Source organism: Nelumbo lutea, chromosome 4, assembly GCF_056320005.1.
Source record: "Nelumbo lutea isolate HS-2025 chromosome 4, American lotus-T2T, whole genome shotgun sequence".
NCBI classification, from domain to species: domain Eukaryota; kingdom Viridiplantae; phylum Streptophyta; class Magnoliopsida; order Proteales; family Nelumbonaceae; genus Nelumbo; species Nelumbo lutea.
Window position 1 is genome coordinate 28,029,016 of NC_142687.1, and position 18,731 is coordinate 28,047,746.

The 18,731-nt window shown below is 32.3% G+C and overlaps 1 long non-coding RNA gene across 1 annotated transcript; it reads left to right on the forward strand.

The window, feature by feature from the left end:
- The first annotated feature begins 390 nt into the window (after positions 1 to 390).
- On the forward strand, positions 391 to 2,948 carry LOC148854810 (uncharacterized). Its single transcript, XR_016095025.1, has 3 exons — positions 391 to 790; positions 1,072 to 2,381; positions 2,466 to 2,948. It is a non-coding gene; the product is annotated as an uncharacterized LOC148854810 (long non-coding RNA).
- The last annotated feature ends 15,783 nt before the right edge of the window (positions 2,949 to 18,731 follow it).

The window sequence follows — 18,731 nt, forward strand, 5'->3', positions numbered from 1 at the left end:
GATGAATGGGCCAAAGCTGTGAAAATTGCATTCCGAGCAAAGAAGAAATTAGCTTTCCTTGAAGGAAATGTGACGAAACCTGGTGATGATGCTGACAAATTGGAAGATTGGTATAGTGTGAATTCCATGTTGGTAGCATGGATATTCAATACCATAGAACTAGGGCTCTGGTCTACGATCTCATATATGGACACAACAAAGGAACTGTGGGAAGATCTTCGGGAACGGTTCGCCATCGGGAATGATCTGCGGATTCACCAATTGAAGAGCGACTTGGCCAATTGCAAACAGGAATGTATGACTGCATCCGCATATTATGGGAAGATGAAGACCATGTGGGAGGAGTTGGCTAGGTATGTGAAGAACCCACAATGCACGTGTGGTGAACAAGCAAAGGCTGTAGGATTTGCTTTGCAAATTGGAAATAGAACCAAATCTCAGAACAAGGATGAGAAGACGTGCTCTCACTGTGGAAAAACTGGACATGAGGTACTCGAATGCTTCCAGCTTGTAGGCTACTCAGATTGGCAGTTTGCAGGCAAAGGAGGTCGCTCTGGTGGTCGTGGAGGACGAGGAGTTCGAGGCACGAGAACTGGAAGAGGTCGAGGAGGATCTGGTTCAGCGGCGGCCAATGCTATCCAGACACTAGGAAACTGCGGCACCAGCATCACTGTTGCGGCTGTACGGACCAACGATAAAGCTGGCTTTCCCGGACTTAATGATGAACAATGGGCAACATTAATGACGATGATCAATTCACACAAGGAATCCACTTCAAAAAAATTGACGGGTAAGAAAATGTGGTTGATTGATTCAGTGTGTTCTCATAATATGACCAGGAATTTGGAGCTATTGATGAATGTGCATGAAATCACTCCATGCTCCGTTGGACTCCCTGATGGAAAGAATATGATGGCGTTGCAAGAAGGAGAAATACAACTTGAAAAATGATTGAATTTAAAACATGTTTTATATGTTCCCAACTTGAATTGCAATTTGATATCTATGTCTCAATTTATTGATGAATTAAAATGTACTGCCACGTTTTCTGACAATTTATGTGTAATGCAGGACCCCACTTCGAGGACAGTGATTGGTGTGGGTGAAAAGCGTGATGGGGCCTATCTTTGGCGCTGTGTGGCAAGGACAAGTGCATGAAGGTTGGAAAAGGTGGACTCATATGAGCTGTGGCACAGGCGAATGGGACATCCCTCAAAATAAGTTGTTAGTTTACTTCCTACTATTAAAAATAAACTTGCTAGTCAAGAAACATCCAGTAAGTTGTGTGATATTTGTTTAAGAGCTAAACAAACTCATGATGTGCTTTCTCTAAGCTCTAATAAAGCTTCTGCACCTTTTGCCTTAATTCACTGTGATGTTTGGGGATCGTACTCCTACTTCATGTGGTGCTATATATTTCCGTACTATCATTGATGATTACTCACAGGAAGTGTGGATTTATTTAATGGCAGAAAAGAGTGAAGTTGGTGCTAGTATTGTGAAATTTTGTGCCATGGTAATGACCCAATTCGACAGTAAGGTTAGGGTGATAAGAAGTGATAATGGGTCGGAATTTGTATCATTGAGTAATTACTATAATATTCATGGCATCATTCAACAAACATCTTGTGTAGGGACACCTCAGCAAAATGGCAGGGTGGAACGCAAGCATCGACACATTCTTAATGTTGCACGTGCTTTGCGTTTTCAAGAAAATTTATTAGTGAGTTTTTGGGGTGAATGTGTATTGATTGTCGGGTACCTAATTAATCGTACTTCAAGTTCTTTACTTGATGGAAAGAGTCCATGTGAATTGTTGTTTGGGAAGGAACCAACTTACAAACATATTCGTGTTTTTTGGTGTTTATGTCATGTTCATTATTAGGGGCGTGACAAAGACAAGTTTGGTTCTCGAAGTCAAAGGTGCATATTTGTTGGGTACCCTTTCGGTAGGAAATGATGGAAACTCTATGACTTAGATACAAATGAGTTCTTTATATCTCGTGATGTTGTATTTTCTGAACATATATTTCCTTATAAAGTTGTTTCTGAATCCCTTAACCCCGGTGCGGCCGAGCAATCGCCTGTCTGTAATAATGATGCACAATTCTTTGAAGACCATGAGGCGAACAGTGCAGAAAATTGGAATGATGAATCAACTCCTGAAGAAGATGTGACTCCGGAAGCAAGGGGGAGTGGTGAAGATCTTAATGAACAGAGAGAGGGCAACGTGAACTTGGAAAGCAACAGTGAATGAGAAAACCTTGGTCGATGATGTAGGGAAAGGCATCTTCCTGAGAAGCTGAAGGACTATATATGCCACACAGCGCAGCACATTAACGACCCCCCCGCAGATCATGCCACATCATACCACTTCTCAGGTGCGTCTTATCCTATTACACGTTACATGACTTGTACTAACTTTTCTTTGAGACATTGACAGTTTTTGGCAACTATAACTGCAGGGAAAGATCCTACATATTTTTCAAAAGCAATCCGTGAGTCACATTGGGGACAAGCCATGAAGGAAGAAATTGAAGCTCTCGAGTGCAATGGGACCTGGACCCTTGAACCGTTGCCCCCCGGGAAGCGAGCCATCGGGTGTAAATGGGTATACAAGACCAAGTATAATTTAGATGGAATGATCGAAAGACACAAGGCAAGATTGGTGATTTTAGGGAACAACCAGAAGGCTGGGATAGACTATAATGAGACTTTCGCACCAGTGGCAAAGATGGTGACTGTTCGGTTGTTCTTGGCTGTAGCAACGGCACAAAAGTGGGAGCTTCATCAGATGGACGTGCATAATGCCTTTTTGCATGGTGACCTGGCGAAAGTGGTGTATATGCGATTTCCACCCGGTTTTTCATCTACACATTCAGGGAAAGTATGTCGTCTACGCAAATCTCTGTACTGATTGCGACAGGTGCCGAGAAACTGGTTTGCCAAATTAGGTACGGTGTTAAAGACATATGGTTTTACTCAATCACATTCAGACTATTCTTTATTCACTTACCATAAAAACTGAGCTACACTATGTGTTTTGGTGTATGTGGATGATCTTGTCGTGGGAGGAAACAATGGGGAGATGATATATCAATTCAAACAATATCTGAGTCGGTGTTTTCACATGAAGGATCTTGGAGCACTAAAATATTTTCTTGGCATCGAAGTCGCCAGAGGAGATGAGGGCATCTATCTCTGCCAACGAAAATATGCATTAGATATTATTTCTGAAACATGACTGTTGGGGGCTAAACCTTACCCATCTGCCCATGGAACAAAATCATCGACTCACACTGGCTGGCGGGAAGTTCCTGGATGACCCAGAAAAATATAGACGTCTGGTAGGAAGATTAATTTATCTTACTATAACACGGCTTGAGATTTGTTATTCTGTGCATATATTGGCTCAATTTATGCAACAACCATGACAAGAACATTGGGATGCAGCTCTACGGGTGGTCTGACACTTAAAAGGAAATCCAGGACAGGGAATCATGTTAAGCGTCAACAGTGATATCAGATTATATGCTTATTGTGACTCCGACTGGGCCAGTTGTCCTTTGACACAACACTCTTTGAATGCGTATTTTGTAATGCTTGGATGGTCTCCTATTTCTTGGAAAACCAAGAGATAACATACCATCTCACGATCATCTGCAGAAGCAGAGTACAGGTCTCTGACTGCTGCGACGTGTGAATTGAAATGGTTGAAGAGTGTCCTTTGTGATCTTGGGGTGGAACATCCCAGACCTATGAAATTGCATTGTGATAGTCGTGTCGCTATGTATATTGTGACTAATCTGGTGTTTCATGAGCGCACCAAACATATAGAGGTTGATTATCACTTTGTTCGTAATGCCTTACATGCCCGAACTATTGAGACTGCTCATGTACGAACTTATAATCAGTTGGCAGATATTTTGACCAAGGCACTTGGGCGACAACAGTTCGATTTTCTTCTTCGCAAGTTGGGCATATATGACCTACATGCTCCAACTTGAGGGGGAGTAATGGAGATATTGTAGATACTGTATATATTTAGAAAGATATTATTTAGGAAGTTGCTAATATTGTGGATAGAGTTTTAGGAAGGTATGGTTTTAGGAAGTTGCTAATTTCTAGAGTTGCTAATTTGATCATGATGTAATTGTATATATATGGGGTGATTGCCTCCATTGAAAGACAAGACAGAATAGCCATTCCTTTGAATTTCGATCCATACAATTCTTTAAATTGTTTTGTTTTCAACAAAAATAGGCAACGAATTCCGAACGTTTCTTTTCTGACTTTCGGAGTCTAGAATATTTTGCAATAAAATTTTATGAAAATCAAACAATATGGAGGTGTTTGGTTCAGTGGTGTTGCCATTGTGCTTTGGATTAATGAACACATAAATCCGTGAGAGAGAGAGATTTTTCTAATGTTTTGTAGAATATTTCTGTAATTGAAACGTTTTGAAAATATTTTGGGTTGATTAATATATTTTCTATTCATAATGTCAAATTTAATGTTTATACATGCATTTCTTTTAGTTCAAATGACTTTTGTGTATAATGTGACAATACATTTTTCATAAAATTGTATTTATCAACCAAACATATTGGCAACACAACACTAGGGATGACAATTTTTCCCATCCCCACCGGATACCCGACCTCTTTGACATGACGGGGTCAGGGATGGGGATTGCTTTGGTGAGGTGGGCACAAAGACAGGATGAAAAATGAAGTCTCCACCTGCCCGACCCTAATTATATATATTAAATATTATTCATATTAAATATATATATATATATATATCATTTATATTATATATACTAAAATATATTTAAAAGGTTATTTCTATTTTAACATTTTATTTTAAGTGAAAATGGTTTTAAAAAGAATACTGTTAATTAACAAATTTTAAGAATTTGAATCCCTGCAGGAACTCCGTCTTCCATCAGGGATCGGAGATGGAAGATAACTTTTATCCTCGGTGGGAATTAGGCTTGAGAACGGGAATTAATTTCAAAATCTGAATAGGGGATAAGAAATATGATCTCCATCTTGAAGCCACCACCACTATAACAAAACATAACAAAACACAACTATATTGGATTTGGAAAAGTCAGGGTTCAAATGGATGTTTTCATTTTAGTAATTTTATAAAATTTAATCAATGACTTAGTTCATAGCCTAACCCAACTAACTGAGGGAAGTAATCTGTCTTAGACAAGAATATTGGCAGGATGAACAATGATATGGCACGTGAATGAGTGATATGGGAAGAACGGAGAAATTCTTGTACATATGATATGGGTTCGATACGATATACATATGGTGAACAATCAAAGCAAGGGATGGGGTCTGGTGAAATATTATATGGTATCCTAATAATATTTGTAGATAAGGTATTCTTACTTCATGTTCTTTTATTTCATGGGGTCTGGGATACAGCTAATGTTGATAAAGAATGGTAGGATTAATGATTCGAACTATTTAGCCAAAGTTGTAGATAAGATAAGTTATATATAGAGAGAGAGAAAATTTTGCCACCTGGGCAATCACAATTCACATGAGCAGGGAGAGTTTGAGTTCTGGGTTTATACAAAACATTTACAGTATCAAAATAACTAAAATATTCCCTAAACTGGTCCAGGTAGTAGCGCAGCTTCCATTCAAAATGTTCCATACATCCTCTTTCTTCAACAACCGCTTTAGCATCCCAAAAGCCCGTAAGGTTTGTCCATCCATTCTGTTTTGCAAAAAGCAAACTTTGCAGAATTGCCTTGCCTCCATTGTGCTGCAAACAAAATTAATTTTATTATTTAAAGCACACAAGAATTTAAAATTTTCATTTAATTTTAGTGAGGACCCGTGCGATGTATGAGATTTATTAAGCGAAAGTTAAATAACAGAAAGGGTCATTTACTAAAATGTCCCTTATAGTTCATAGATTTACTAATATCTACCCTATAGTTAAAATTTTACTAAAACACCACTTATAATTTGTAAAGGATTTAATCAATCTTCCATTAGATGACAGTGGAAAATGACAGTGTTGACCCTAATATTCATTTAGATAAATTTAATCAAAAGAAAATAAAAATAAAAATATCATTTTTGCCCTTTATAAGATACGGTCAACCACCATATTGGCTATATGTGGTTAATTTTGTTTTCTATACCAAAAAAAAAAAGTGTTAAGGTTATTTTTCGAAATAAAAAATCAGATAAGTGTATACAATTGTTTCATATTTTCAACTTTTTAAATAATTAATAACTATTCATATTTTATATACTACTTTTAATAATTTTTTTATAATACAAAAATAGAAATAATTAATTTCAGTTAGGTTTATTCATCAAAATGATGAAACCGACCAACCCGATCAATTCGACTTGAGTTGGTCGATTTTCTAGTATTTTAGGTCGGCTTTGGTTCAAAAATTTTTCAATTCAACCAAGTTGGATCGATTTCACTTTGGCCATTTGTAACCCAACCAAAATCGAACGACCTAAGTCACCTAACCATGGAGATATATATATTACATTTTAAATATAATTTTTAATATAGAAAAGTGAAATATTTTTCATATTTCTTATTCTAAAATGTTTTACATCATAAATCTAATTTTTTTATTTATTTTTTAATAATTGTACTATAATTTTTAAAATTAATTTTAATTCTTAAGTTTAAATCTTTTGAATCGACTAACCAAACCAAAAAATTGACCCAAACCGATACAACTTGAGTGGGTCAGTTTTCATAAAAGGTCAATCGGTTTCAGCTGACCAACTCCCCAACCTGACCAGGTAAATTTGGTTGCCCAAATAGCTTGCGACCGAACGAAACCAACTCATAAACATTCATAATTTGAGCTAAATTAATAGTCTCATACCTTATAAATAACAATAGTTTAATCCCAAAAATTATAGAAAATTTATAGAAAAACTCACAATTATTGAAAATATATTGATAATAAAAAAATATAATAATTACAAAAATACAATATGTACTAAAATTATATTAACTTAATTAATAAATAAAATAATCTCAAATAATAGTTTAATCTCTAATAAATATTAATCAATAAGTTATAACAAAATACAATAAATTAAATTTAAAATTTTCACTAATAGTAATTTAATCTCTAATAATTATCAAAAGTTTTCTATTAAATAACAAAACAAAATAAATTAATACATAGTCATTGAAAATGCATTTATCACAAAAACAATTTACTGAAATACAATAAATATTAATTTTAGTATATATAATCATATAATAAATACAGATTGAGTTTAAAATTATTATTATTAAATATTATTTTTTAAAAAGTTATTTTCTCGAATTATTACTTGATATAAATGAAATTAGTTATTTACAATATTATGTAAAATATTAAATTATTACTAATTTTAATATTATGTTATAATTAATTCTCTACTTTTCAAAAATTTTAAATTTATTACATAATTTCTTTCTTTTAACTATTTAAAATCTAGTTATGCTAAATATTTTGTTATTTAAAATACCCAGTTATTTAAATACTTAAACAATATGTAAAATATTTAAATTTTAAAATATTAGTCATGTATGGAATTTAATTATCTATAAAATCATAATTTATACTATTATTACATAATTTCATTATTAATTTTGTAATATATTAAAAATATTATTAATTTAAATATTATGTTATAATTATTTTTCTGTCTTAAAGAATTTTTTAAAATCTATTACATAATTTTGTTATTTTAACTATTTAAAATATAGTTATTTAAATATTTAAATAATCTAGAAAATATTTAATCTTTCTGTTTTTTGAATTTTATTTATTTAGAGCTATTATATATTATTAAGTATTCGAAAAACATTTAAATTGATGATTAGGAAAATCATAATTTAAATTGTTAGTACATAATTTTATGATATATTTTGTAAAAATATAAAATTATTTATTAGATAATTTCGTTATTTTAACTATTTAAAATATAGTTATGATAAATACTTTGTTATTTAAATATTTAAATAATATATAAAATATTTAAAAATTTTTGTTATTTGAATTTTATTTATTTAAATCTATTACATATTATTAAACATTTGAAAAGCATTTAAATTGATAATCCAGAAAAATACAATTTAAATTGTTAGTACATAATTTTGTGATATATTTTCAAAAAATATAAAATTATCTGTTTTGTTTTTAATAAATATTTTAAAGTTATTATATAATCTTGTTAGAATAATTAAATAATTTTTAAATTTTTTAATCCAAACTTTCTTTAGATAGATTTAGATAAAAAGTAGGGGAGAGGATAAATAGGAATTAGAGATAATTTAGAAGATAAATAGGAACTGGAGATAATTCTGGAGAAAGTAGGGGAGGTAGTTTAGGATAAATTTTAGGAGAAGAGATTATTTAGGTTATTGGGAAAGTGCATCTTATTGGTTGTTTAAAAAATGACATGAAATTAAAAAAAAAAACAAAAAGAGAAAATTTCTTGACGGCTTTGTTTTATATGGATATATATATATATATAAAGGCATGAGATTTAATTTATATAGTTACATGTTCTTTGTGAGTTCATGGTAAGGTTAATGGACTTCGCATGCACTTTGAGGGTGTTTGGTTCCATTTATGTTTATCAGATAAACGCTGCCATCTTAGTGCCAGTTTAGCTTTTGGGTTATTAAATGTTTTTTGGATTCAAAAATGGTGTTTGGTGCGACCGTTTATTGAAAAAACACTAATAAATGTTTATTTATTGATTTTCATTAAAAGAATCATTGAGCAACGGCTAGCCTTTTCACGAAACGCGCGATGATGTGGAGCTAACGTGTAATCTAACTTGGCACACTCGGTTTTTTGATCCGATAGATCGTGGATCTACCATCCCAAAAGAAAAAACACAATTGAAGCCCTAACCATGACAAGTTCAGAGCTAGACAACGCAGACGCTCAATGGAGAAAGGGGAGTTCTTTCTTTTCACACCATTGACGCTAGCCACTGAACGCTAGTAAGAGTTCGCCATTGATACCCCCTTATTCCTCTGCCTTGCCGTCGGAAAGTATTTTATATTTTTAACTTTTTCAATAATTAATAATTATTCATATCATCGATTAATCCATTTGACCTAATCCACTAAATCACGACCCCCAAAAAAGTTTGATTTCTATGTTTATTTTAAATTTTGTATTACATTTCTATTATTGATAAAATTATATCCTATGTACAATATTTGTTTTTGTTCAATATAATTAATGTATAATATTGTAGATGTACCCAATATTTTATTTTTATAAATATATAACATTATATCTTATGTATAACATTTATTTATTTTTATCCTTTGTATTTTCTATTTATAAAAAAAATTATTATTTAACTATGGCATCATTTAATTTTTAGGTTGATTTTAATTTTGGCATTCCATTTTCATCATTTATAAAAGTTCTTCTTATATTTAATACTTATTTTTGTTTAATATAATGAATATACAATATTAGTGGTGTGCCCAATTCTTTTTTTTTGTATTATATATTTTATTTTTTATTATTTAATTATGAAATTATTTATTAACGCATTTGACCCCAAATGATTGAATTGCTTACCCACCACCAAGAGAGAAGAAAATGATTTTGTTTTCAAATTATTTTTTAAAATATTTATTTTTATATTATTAAAATTAATGTTGTGGATTTAATTAGTAGAATTTATTGATGAGAAAAATATATCTTAAATATATGATTTAATAAGAGAATATACCTTTAGATTTGAGATTTAATGAGAGATAATAGGAAAACACTTTTACTTCCAATTGGTTTTAAATTTTATATTCCATTCCATCATTAATAAATAAATTTCTTATTTATCGTCTATGTTTTCAACCTGACGTTGACTTGGCCGATTAAATTGTTCGAACCGTCACTCGGCCTTGATCTTGGGTTTGGTTCTATTGAAACACTCCCCCTTTCAGTTAAAAACCATCTAACTCGGGTGGTTCAACCATTACCCCTTTTGACCCAATGCAGGTTGCGCATTTAATTGTGTGCAAGCTTTTAGAAGCCATAACTTTGCACTCCGATGTCTGATTGGGGTTATCTTTCTTTTTCATGAGAAAAAATCTTTTTTGGCCCCAAATTGCAATTTTTAATATTTTTATAAATAAAAAAATTAAAATCTAAATGCAGGTTTTTATGAGATAAACGTTGCCATCTCAGTGCTAGTTTAGCTTTTGGGTTATTAAATGTTTTTTGGATTCAAAAATGGTGTTTGGTGCAACCGTTTATTGAAAAAACACTAATAAATGTTTATTTATTGATTTTCATGAAAAGAGTCGTTGAGCAACGACTGGCCTTTTCACGAAACACGCGATGATGTGGAGCTAACGTGTAATCTAACTTGGCACACTCGGTTTTTTGATCCAGTAGCCACTGAATGCCAGTAAGAGTTCGCCACTGATACCCCCTTATTCCTCTGCCTTGCCATCGACAAGTGGTTTTTCTCTAACAAATTGGGACATTTTTCTTCTTGTTTTTGTAGGCTTATAACCCGTTGACAAGCTCCTTCATATGTCGTTAATCCATTCCCATCGCTGCTTCTTTTGCCCATGATTGGTATGTCCACCATTAATTCGTTGCATTCAATAAACTACTGCTTTTATGCTACAAACTTCAAATCCGATAACACTTTTCTTCTGTCGTTTGTTCTATTGTTCAACAAAAAATGATCCAGATCATTTGTTCTGATAACACATACAACAATTTTCTTTTGTCGTTTGTTCTCTTCTTCATCGTTGCTTCTGTCGTTTGTATGCTACTATTATTGTCTTGTATTCTATCCATCTGAAACATGGGTTATCCCTTTCCACCACTAACTTGAAAGATTGATAAAGGGAGAGAGAGAGAGAGAGAGAGAGAGAGAGAGAGAGAGAGAGTCAAAGTGAAAGTGTCATATATCCACCGTTGGATTTGAAAATCGGTCTTTAAATGCAAACACATGTAATTTGGACCATTGGATTGACTAATGGATCGTATATACCAAAGTGAAAATTGTGACACTAAAACATCCATATGATTGTTTCTTGAAACGCACCACCAAACAGGAAAAGTGGGAAAACGTTTATTGTGTTGAGTTGTAAAGGAGTGTTTCTTGAAACGCCCAAACCAAACAAAAAAGGTTTAAAGTGGGCATTTATCTGATAAACGCCCATCCAATAAACATAAACGGAACCAAACACATACTTTATTTGCCCCCACCCCTTCCTCCCTACAAAAAAAAAAGAAAAAAATGATACTTCTCCAAACCAACCCTTCCACTACAACTAACTCTATACTTAGATGTTTTAGCATTTCACCATAGCTAACCTAATTCCACATGTCTCTGTTGATTTGTTTTAGCATTTCAGATAATTAGATGCTATGAATCACCCATTATAGACAGTTAACACACTCAGATAGTGTTAGATTGGGCTTCTAGTAAACAAATCTATACTACTTCAAAAAGTACGAATAGGCTCGAGAATGTTTTTAGAATTTTCTAAGGATGGAATTTACCCCTCTATATTTAAATTTATTAAAAAAATGAGGGCAAATAGGGTAGTTGGTTATTGATATTAAATGAATTGTAAAGAGGTAATTTCAAGATATTCAATGCATTCAATTCTCTCTCATTAAATCCGGTATTAATTTGCACTTTCCTTCATTGAATCATATATTTAAGGATTTTTTGTTTTTTTTTCTCATCATTAAATTCTATAATTAAATCTTTACATAATAAATTAATAATTTATACTTTTAATATCTACCTGGAAAAAAAAATAGTGATTTCATGTAAGTGGTGGTAAGAAATTAAACCATTTGGGTTAAATGGGCCAATCTGTGTTGCTGCAATTAAATAATAAAATTCAAAAATATATAAAATGCAAAAAAAACATCTAGAAATTAAAAAAATAGGAATAATTTTAACATCATATATTTGACATATTAAACAATAATAAGTATGATTAAACAATGTTTTAAAAACCAGCCCAGAGGCCAACTCGCTTTTGCCTTTGGTTCATGAGTCACCAGTTCAACTATCAATCTCAGACGTGTCAAACCACTCTGCATCAACACTATATATATGTGTGTGTGTGTGTGTGTGTGTAAAAATACATATTTTATCAATAAATAGTATAATTATGTTTTACATATACTATAGTTTTGTTTTGCATATATTTTATAATTATGTTTTGCTTATATTATATATGTATTATGTTACATTTATTTATGTTTTTTAATTCATATTTTAAATTTTTTATTTATAAAAATATTAAAATTTGCAATTTGGGCCCAAAAAATGTTCTTTTTCACAAAAAAAAAAAAGAGATAACCCCAATCAGACATCGAAGTGTAAAGTTATGGCTTCCAAAAGCTTGCACATAATTAAATGTGCAACCTGCATTAGGTCAAAAGGGGCAATAGTTGAACCACCCGAGTTAGATGGTTTTTAACTGAAAGGGAGAGTGTTTCAATAGAACCAAACCCAAGATCAAGGCCGTGTGACGGTTCGAACAATTTAATCGGCCAAGTCAACGACAGGTTGAAAACATAGATGATAAATAAGAAATTTATTTATTAATGATGGAAATGGAATGTAAAATTTAAAACCAATTGGAAGTAAAAGTGTTTTCCTATTATCTCTCATTAAATCTCAAATCTAAAGGTATATTCTCTTATTAAATCATATATTTAAGATATATTTTTCTCATCAATAAATTCTACTAATTAAATCCATAACATTAATTTTAATAATATAAAAATAAATATTTTAAAAAATAATTTAAAAATAAAATCATTTTCTTCCCTCTTGGTGGTGGGTAAGCAATTCAATCATTTGGGGTCAAATGCGTTAATAAATAATGTCATAATTAAATAATAAAAAATAAAATATATAATACAAAAATAATAAAAAGAATTGGGCACACCACTAATATTGTATATTCATTATACTGAACAAAAATAAGTATTAAATATAAGAAGAACTTTTATAAATGATGAAAATGGAATGCCAAAATTAAAATCAACCTAAAAATTAAATGATGCCATAGTTAAATAATAATTTTTTTTATAAATAGAAAATACAAAGGATAAAAAAATAAATGTTATACATAAGATATAATGTTATATATTTATAAAAATAAAATATTGGGTACATCTACAATATTATACATTAATTATATTGAACAAAAACAAATACTGTACATAGGATATAATTTTATCACTAATAGAAATGTAATACAAAATTTAAAATCAACATAGAAATCAAACTTTTTTTGAGGTCGTGGTTTAGTGGATTAGGTCAACTGGATTAATCGATGATATGAATAATTATTAATTATTGAAAAAATTGAAAATATAAAACAATTGTATACTCTTATGTGTTTCTATTAGGGGCATTTACTAGAACACACTTTTAGGGATAGCAATTTTTCTCATCCCTGACGAGGACCTAACTTTCCTGACCCGATGGGATTAGGGATGGGAATTGTCTTGGCGGGACGGGGGTGGGGACAGGGATGGGGATTGAGATCCCTGCCTCGACCCTAATCATATATATACATGTATATATTAAATGTTATATAGATAGATAGATAGATACAAATTTAACAAAACATATTTAAAACATTATTTGTAATTTAAAATTTTTAGTAGTAGTAGTAGTAGGAGGAGGAGGAGGAGGAGGAGGAGTAGTAGTAGTAATAGTAATAATTATTATTATTATTTAAAATTTCCGCACATGTGCATTTAGCACAGGTATTTAAGTTTATTTTTATTCATATTGTTACTTTTATTAATTTTCAATTTATATCTTAACTATTATATATCTAAAACTCAAGTAATTAATATGGAAAAAAAATCATATGTGCAATGCACGTGCTTAATTACTAGTAAATATGAAGTGGCAATGGTGAAAGTAAAATGCGAAATTAACTTGACTTATTTACTCATATTTATAAATATATGCACATTTATTCCTCTGCGTATATTTTCCTTTTAGGCTACATTTGTTTTCGGTGCAAACTTTTATTGATGTAAAAGTATATCGATGGAATTCAACACTGATCAATTTAAACGAGTGAACCATTGAAACTTCAAAAAGTGTGGTTGTTGATGTAAAACTCAATTGTGTGTAGACTTTACATCGATTTTTAATGTAAAACTTACATTCCATCTAAAGGCCAATAAATACAAATTGGGAATGGAGTTTTACACTGGTCCTACCTTAAAGAATCAATTTCATAGTATATAAAATTTTAGGCCAAAATTCATGAAGCATAAAATCATCTTAAGATGATTTTTCTTACTTTTCCAATTTTATTTCTATCAAAAAACGCAAATAAAAAGTATTCTTCTTGCAAATTCTAAGTAGTGTGTTTAACGCAAGGTATTAAATTTGTCATTGACCTGGACCATTTGGCCTAAAACCAGCATGGGTACTATTTATATTTTATTTTAGATTTGTAATTTTTCCAAAAACTATTGCATTCAATGTTTTCACCTCGTCGTTGACTCGATTGGTTGAACAACTCGAACTGTTATTGAGTCAAGATTCTAGGTCCAGTTTGAGTAAAACCTGGAGAAGGTAAACAAACTATTGATGTGGTAAAAAACTGTATGACTCAGACAGTTGGACCATTAACCCATTTGACCTGGTGCCCGAGTCATAGGTTGCATATCAATTGTATATGCAAACTTTAGGAGGCCATAACTTTGCACTCCAATGTTCTATTGAAGTGAATCTATGTGTTCCAAGGTGCCAACTGCCCCTTTTTTTTCAACCCCCCCCCCTTGGCCTCAAAATGCAAATTTTAATATTTTTTACAAATAAAAAAATAAAAATTAAATTTTAAAACATAAACTAAATATAAAATATTTCATATATTACATGTAAAACATAATTATACATTATTTATTGATAAAATACATATTTATACATACATACATACATATATGAATTTTCATGTGACTGACATGACACAGTCTGACCCATCTATCCCGACTGGTCGAACTAGTGACCTGCGACCCGGAGGCAAAAACAGTTTGACCTATTGGTATTTAAAACACTGTTTGAATTGGTAGGTGTTTGGCATCAATGCTAGGAACACTGCATTGTTTTCTCAAAAAAACGGTACTGGGCATGTGTGAGTTGTAAGCACCATTTTTTGAGAAAATGATGCTTATTTTTTGTTTGGAAATGGTGCTGCCACATAGGCTGTTTTCTGGGAAAACAGCACTGGTTTTGTTTGGTACCAGTGTTGTAATAATGTTTTCAGCATTGGTCATATTATCCAATGTTCCAGATGATGCCACATCATTGCACCACCGTCAACAATGAGCTATTTTCTAAGAAAACATTGAATTTGGTGTTGCTTTAGACCATACTTCTCTCGATTTTCATGATGTGGTTTGAAGCAACATATTTTTTTTTGAAAAAACAATATCAAATAAGAGGTCATTTTTTGAAGCACCACTATTTCTGATGTGGTGCCTATTTGGCACCGTTTTCTCAAAAAACGACATCGATGCAAAATACCCACTAACTTGACAGTTGAACCATCTACATTTTCAACCTAAACAATGTATTTTTAGGCCAATTTTTTCATTTTAATTATTTTTTAAGGAAAATTCCATTTTAGTACCCTGAACTTTGGGGGTAGTGTCAAGTTAGTATCCAAACTTTCAAACATGTCACTATAGTACCTAAACTTTCAAAAAGTATCAAGTTGGTACCAACCATTAGTTATTTGTTGAAAACGTCAAATCTACCCTTCAAAAGAAGACACTATTCATTGTCTTGTACCTTGAGACTGAACAGGTTATCTTCAAAGAAAAAGAGAGAAAAAACATGAAATATTATAGAGGGAAAGAATAACTGAAAGCAAATAAATAACTAGATAAGAATGTGTCTCAAATCTAAGGGTAGAAGACAATGACTTAATTAGTCTAGAATGTCAAACACTGCAATTGTTTCAGTCTCAAGGTAGAAGACAATAAACAATGCTTTCTTTTTAAGGGTAGTTTTGACATTTTAAATAAATAACCGACTGTTGATTAGCAATAGGACCAACTTGACACTTTTTGAAAGTTTAGGTATTGTAGTGACACGTTTGAAAGTTCAAGTACTAACTTGACACTACCTCCAAAGTTCAGGGTACTAAAGTGAGATTTTTCTTATTTTTTAATATCTTAAAATATCACGAACTAATCTCTTTAAACAAAATGATCAAACTGCTGGCCCAAAAACTAGTGGCCAAAGTGAATCTGGCTCCAGATCAATTTTTAAAACATTAGATTAATGTTTTACTTGACCCACTCTAGTATCTAACCAGAAAGAAATTCCTATTCGTTCTATCATAGTCAGTGCAGGCCCCATGCGTGATGCATATTGTACAAAGTACAAAATATTGAAATAGCATATACAACCTTACTTCCATAGTGTTTGGCATTGATGTCATTTTCTGTTTCGTACAAAAATAATGAAACAACACCATGTAGATGCCACATCAGAAAAAGCAATGCTTTAAATAGTGTCCTCTTATTTGATACTGTTTTTCTAGAAAAAAAAATGTTGCTCTAGACCACACCATAGAAATCAGGAAAGTGTTAATGCCAAATTCAATGTTTTTATGAGTAAATGGTGCATTAATGCCAACGGTGCAATGATGTGGCATCAATATGGCATAATCTTGAACATTGAATAATATAGACCATGTTGAAAATGTTATTACCAGTAGAGGTGTAAAGTGGGGCCGAGCCAGGCTGTAGGCCGTGCCATGGGCTTGGGTCATGTTGGACTGGGCCACAAGGCGGGCCTTCAGTCTAGGCTGAACCGGGCTAGACTGAATGGATATCTTATATCTACAAATAACGAATTTGCAATTGTCAATGACCCAAAAAATAAATAAATAAAAATGAATAATGATACTTCATACAATATATTGAAATTATGAAATAAACAATGGCTGGATACTTCATACTTCATACTTGGATGAATGAAATATGAAAATGGAATAAATTAATAAAATATAAAAAATACAATATAGTTACAAATTGAAAATACAAAATTACATTAATAGCAAATAAATTAAATAAAATTAAAACAAAAATTATAATAATTTGAAAAAAAATAAAAAAATTGTGGATTATTTGTTAAAATTTACAATTTAAACAAAATTTACATATACATTATGTCATATGCTTCATGTGAAAAATGAAATATCCAGTGTATGTAGTAGTATCATCCCCTCCTTTGTCTTGTAATTGTAAAGTTATAATCTATATTCTGCATCATGATTCATGACTGCATCTAGCCAACCTTGGTACAGTGGTACCTGTAGGTCCTGTACTAAAACAATTAAACAAGACTCAAATGGAACTGTAGCCTATGGACACCAAAGGGGTTAGTAGATCAGGGATCATGTTCCATGGCGGGATTGGCGGCGAGAAATGTTTTCTGACTTCTCCCAGTATTTTTTAAATTTATTTTTCATTATTTCAATAACTCATTTAAATTATGGGTTATTTCTTCTTCCTTCTCATGTGTGAGAAAATGTCTGGTCAAATAGCCAGTACCACCCTTGCTACAATAGCTAGAGTATTTTCTACATTTTTGGCAAACTGTTCTTTTCCCCTTTCCCTCAACATCCTCTATTTTAAATATTTTCCAAATCGGGCTACTAAACTTGGGGTTTTGAGAAGAACTGACCATTTTTTTTTTCAAATTCTAAAAAAATAAAAATAATTTAATTGGACTTACCCCGATCCCGAATTGTTGGTTTAGAATCCCAACTTGATTTAAACAATTAAAGCCTTTCGACATGACAACGTCCAAGCCTCAAAGCCTCCAAGCCTTTGCCTCCCAAATTGCTAACTTGGAGAATCAGACAACCAACCAATCAGACTATGAGACTATTATAGTTCACTCAGATAGTTAGATTGCAGAGAATGTATGAAAGACTAAGAGAGGGAAGACTGAAGAGATTAAGGTAATAACTTAATAAGAGAATCGTTGAATGTTGATTGTTGAATTGGTGTGATGAGAATGGTGGAGGATAAGGCTATTTATAAGAATTGAAAATAATTCAATTGCCCAAAATGCCCTAAAAACTAATAGTTTTTTAGTTGTTGGGAGGGGTATTCAAAAAGCCCCCATAAATTAGTTGTTATATAGTTGTTGGGGGCATTTATGTCATTTTTTCAACCCCATAAGCAAAATACACAAATACCCCCTTAATATGGCTGTTTATATCTGTTGGGGGGTATTTCTATAAAAACCCCTCAAAAGGTAAAACTAGCCATTGGGCCCCTTTGGGGGGGGGGGGGGGGGAGTGGCTATATTTTGGATGGGCTATGCTTGGCCTGATATGAACCCTACAGGCCATGCCATGCCGACACATGATGGGCCGTACTATGGGCCATGCCACGGGCTGAGCCATACCGGCACACGGACCGTGAGCGACATGGCATGAATAATCATGTCGTGATGTACCAACCCGTGAACCTCAAACCCCAAACCCAACACGGCACAAACCTTCGTGCCAGACCGTGCCGGGCCGGTCCAATTTTGTGCCGGGCACATGATTTACATCCCTAACTGCCATCACCGATGCCAAACAAAACCAGTACTATTTTCTCTATGTGGCAGCACCGGTTTTAAATAAAAAACAAACACCTTACAACTCCACATAGA